Source organism: Odontomachus brunneus, unplaced genomic scaffold (genome assembly GCF_010583005.1).
Source record: "Odontomachus brunneus isolate Ranch 3 - 2012 unplaced genomic scaffold, Obru_v1 Obru_scaffold_240, whole genome shotgun sequence".
In the NCBI taxonomy this organism is placed as follows: domain Eukaryota; kingdom Metazoa; phylum Arthropoda; class Insecta; order Hymenoptera; family Formicidae; genus Odontomachus; species Odontomachus brunneus.
The window spans coordinates 376,393-381,361 of record NW_022639690.1 but is presented as its reverse complement, the minus strand read 5'-3'; the positions used below and the strand labels follow the sequence as shown (position 1 = coordinate 381,361).

Below are 4,969 nucleotides of genomic sequence, written 5' to 3'. Positions count from 1 at the left end.
TGTGATGACTACCTTTTGTGAACAAATCCACAATCACATCGCACGAGGACGATTCCCTCATAAGGTCGTCGATTATCACTAATTTCACGCAAAGCGGATCGTGCGAGTAATCATCGGGTCGGGGTAAACCTTCGCGAAATTCGATTATATTTCCCCCGCGCGCTTTCCAATGTCGCACGATGCCGCCCCGGGCTTTTCGCGGCGGTACAACGAATCCACTTCGTGTTGCAGTTGACGATAGGCCTCCACTCCGCGTAATAAAACAAAATTCTTTCGAAACGGACATCGGACATGCCGGACAAATAGCGAAGAAAGTCTTCACGAAGATCGTTTTACCGCATCCCGTCGGACTGCAAACGATCGACGTCCGAGGATGCCTCCAGCGCACGTCCATGTCGCGCGAACAAACGCGCGACATGGCCAGTCTTCGCACGCGACTCTGGGAATAAAAAAAGATTGGCTCGCGAGCGCGGGTTTATATCTTGAATCGTACGACGGTGGGCTAGCAAACCCTCGCGAGGGGCCCATGCGGCGGCCGCAGCGCTCGCTAAGGCGTACATCCGCGGGGGATGCGCGCCTTAGCGAGCTTCCTCACGCGACACACAAAAGCTTATTTAACGCTGAGGGGAAAAATACAGCTCGTATCCCCCAGCGCTAGAGCCGCGATTGTTGCGCTTAAGCGATATTTCTCGGTTCGCGCTCAGCCAGGACATTTCATCCTCTTGTTTGAAAGTTACTTCTATTCGCCCCTTAAACGTCGCGCAAAAAATTAAAAATTGTTTCACTCGCACGCTTAAAGGCTAGACATGGGTGAGGGAGGGGGGTGAAGGGAATGTAAGTATGCATAAGAACAAAATCGATTTAAAAAGTTTTTATTTTTTACATTCGATTTCGCTGCATAAAAAAGTCCTTATTTTTTAAATATAGTGCGTAAAATTTATGTTCATCTTTTTACAGGAGGTATAAACAGACGTATATATTCCGTATATTTCGCAATTTTTACATTTTTCTTATATTTTACAGTTTTTACATTTTTCTTACCCTAAGAATAATTTTAAAATCTTACGCAGCAAATAAGTAAAACAAAAGAGCGAGATATATCGCTATTCGCTGGAAACGTAACCGTACGATACGGAGTATCGTTGTCGTTAAAACTAAGTTTTAGTAATACGGGCATGCAGGATTTTGTCTCGTCTCTTGTGACGATGTCGTGAAATACGGTGCGCCGAATCGCGCTAAATCGGTTTTATCACGGTTTTATCCTCGTTCGTCTCTTCTCCCCTCTTTAACTTTTCGTCGGCTAGTAACAATGACTTGATGGAACTAAAATTAAGCAGATGAGAATTTTCAAAATTCAGGGTTATTCCCTTCACTTTGAAAATTTCTCGCGCGCGTTCTTCACCCGTGCAAACGACGTAAGCGTAAAATTTCGGGCCGGCGGATACAAACGTCTCGATGCAGCTACCGGGGTCGAAACTCTCGAGTTCGTTCGTCATATCGCCCAAAAAATTCCCCGTACGGGGCTTGTACTCGTCGGGGATCACCGGTGCTCAAATATATACACGAATCGGTATTGTAATATAACACGCGACGATCTAACTTTTCTAAATACGAATATAGCTTTAATCGGGCTAACGCCATGGTGTAAGCGGCTATCGCGATAAGCGGAGATGGAGTGACGGCTTTCCGTCTCATTCGCCATGAAACATATATCACTTCGTCGTTTATGGGCAATACATTTGTTATTTCGTGCTCCGGACTCGTGAACAGAGCCGTGAAACTCTCCCACGTTCTAACGATCTCGTTATTCGGTAGATTGGACCGTTGGCCGAATTTACCCCAGAAGGAGTTGAGACAGAGCTTCGTAACCGAGTGCAAGCCTGGATTCAGTGAGATATTCGCCCTGTTAAGAACAATACCCTCGATACAATACTTTCTCGTATTCGCGCAGATACCGTTCCTTGCCGCCTTCGTCATTCGCGCATTCGTTTGGCCATCCGCTGGCCTCTTGCTTCAACTGCAGAAAGCAGTTAATATACTCGGCGAACAAACCCCCCGCCGCGTAACCGGATCGTATCACGTGACTTCGTAGTTCCAAATTTCGCTCACGCTCGTGACGCGATAACCTTTCTCGATAACTTTGCGTAACTCGCAAGACACCCACAAGCCTTCGAATTCGCGATCGACAGGGTCGTCGTGCGTACACGCGATCTGAGAAAATTTCTCGCAGCAGCTGCGGCAAAACGCGAATAGCAATTTTCCATTCACGCGACAAGGAAGTACCGGATGGAAGAGATCGCGCGGCGCGAATACCCTGCAACGTATGAGGCCTCCTACGGCGTCAAAGTTAAAATCGAGGCCTGCTCCGATCAAGGTGGAACACTCCTCACCTACGTAAATGTTCGGATGACCGAGCGGAAAAACACTCGTCTTCAGTACATGCGGGTACAAAGAACACACGTCCACGTAACGTATCTTCTCCGTACCCGTAACTTCGCGCCACGTGACGATATTTTCCGTACGCCCGCCGTAGAACGCCTCGCGAGGTTCGAGGGGATTGTTTCTTAACATGGGATAATTCTCAATAAATTCGCGTATCTCGCGATTTTCGCGCAGCTCCCGATCAAAGATACATTCTCACTTTTCCGTAACGACGTACCCCCGTTTTCTAAAACGATACGTCGTCACGAGTGTGTGCTCGTAACGCGCTTCGATCGTATCCTCGCGCGACGCGGTTGAGAGCGGTCTGTCGCGGTTCACGCGGAAACACTCGGGACACCCGTGCCAAAAACAACCGTGAAACTGCAGCACGTGACGCTGCCGGGGATTCTCCGTCTCATAATATCCGTCGACGAGCGGGCCTTCCGATAAACGCTGTTTCCAACCTTTCACTGCGTGAATTATCGCGCGTCCGAGCTCGCGCTCCATCAGCAATAACCATTACAGCGCTTTACGCGATTGCGCGTTGACACCCCTATAACCGCCGAGCGGGATTATCCCAATCTCCTTCTCGCGCAAAAAGTTTTTGCGAAAAACTTTCATACACGTGGAAACGATAGTCGTGCATTCTTCAAACGGACACACGTTTCCACGGTCTAGGAAAATTTTTCGATAGGCCAGGCATGCTCGTCGAAGGATATCTACGTCGTTCTGGCAACAGCGCACTATATCCTGTTGAAAATTAAACACCGCGTTTTTACCCATCATTTCCGCGTGCCATGTTAAAAATTGTTCGCGTTCGTCCGATTTTATCGTATCCGGAGAATAATAATCATTTTTAATTGTGTTGAATAAATGCGGAAATACGCCTTTGGCGACGAAATTCTTCAGCCCGAAAGCTTTCGGTAACGCCGACAACCGCATAGGCATGTGATTAACGCTATCGAGAAATTTTGTCCGTCCCACGGTTAGTAATACAATTTTTGTTCTGTTTAATTTTACTTTCGGTTCGTCCGTCCTACCGCTCTCGACTAGGTAGCGCAGGATGAACTGCGAGTCGAACGCCCCCGCATTGTGCGCAATACAGATGAAGCACGAGAAACACTTCGTCGTTCTCGTTGCAAAATCGACGTTGTTTTACCGGATCATCGCGAAATACAAATTTGCGCACCCCGCACCAGCGACAACGTGACGCCATATCGCCCTCTCCCAGGCAACATTCGCACGTTTGCTGCGCGACGCAGAGAGTAACTACGTGGGTTTTAACGTTCCCGCACCCTTCAAGCATTTTATCTTGCCGCGTCTCGAAATCGTAAAATATAAACGCGACGTGGCCCTTCCGATCTGTTCGCGCATCGTCGCGATCGTCATTATCATCGGTCACGTCGACATTTTCGAGTCCTTAACCGATGCCGATACGCGACCCCCTCGAAACGGCCGCATGAAACAAAGGTGATTCAGCGGTTTCGACGCGCAGCATATGCGACAATAAGCCGCGCCGCACGCGTGTTTTACGCTCGATCTTTTCAAACGCCCGCAATCGCTGCAAAATCTCACGACGTTACAGACACTCGACGGCGACTTGCCGGCGTAAGATTTCGGCGCGCGATGACGTTTGAAACAGCTCTCGCCATAAAACACGCGGTTACACGCGTCGCAGCCGATCAATCGCGCGTCTAGCTTCTCGCACGGCGGCGCACCGAGGCATCGCGGACACGTATTTGAGCACCGGTGACCCGTTTCACGACGGTAACCTTTGTTATATGGAACGCAATAATATCTACTAGTCGAAGCAGCTTTTAAATTTAAAATAGGTTTATAATGTCATACATGCTCATAATACATTATATTTAGAGTATATTTAGCTATACGAGAACGAGAAGCGAGCGTCAAGTGTCCGTCATACAACGGAGGGACTCCGCGTCCGAAACTTCTGAAATTATAAACAACAATCGCGATATTTTCTGGCGAGAGAAGCTGCTGAAAACGCTCGATCTCCGGGATGCCGCATCCTTCCTCGGGTATAACTATACCGGCGTTTCTCGTTCATTCTTCGGCCGAACGTCTTTGCAACGCGGAATATGGGTGTCTTATGTTATCTCATTTTCTATGTAGTTCGCCACTGCGAACTGTACCGTGTTTCCAATAAACGCGAGCTACGGCGAGGGAGCGCGGGAGACACATATTACACCGATTATTTATATTTAAAATCGAGCGTTTTACCACATCTTCGTGCATTAATTTATTCGATTTTCCCCCTCGCCCCGAAGGCATCCCGATATTGTGCACCGTTATTAAAAAATGTTCCACGATATCGTAATCCCCGGCGCTCTGCGCTACCGAGCTTACGGGGCCTCAGATATCCTCGTGAGTCAAGTTTCACACCGGACGAAACGACAAGCCGACCGGCCCGAATGTTAAAGCCGTTGAGGTGAAAAATAGCCCCACGTAATCGCTCGCGTTAGCGGAATACTTCTTTAAGAAAAGGTAAAAAAAGAAGCCAAGTGCATGCCCTTTGTTTCACTTTGAA

The 4,969-nt window shown here is 48.3% G+C and overlaps 1 pseudogene; it reads right to left on the bottom strand.

Annotated features, from left to right (window-relative positions):
* Positions 1-963: 963 nt before the first annotated feature.
* On the bottom strand, positions 964-4,963 carry LOC116852613 (annotated as a pseudogene).
* Positions 4,964-4,969: the final 6 nt, after the last annotated feature.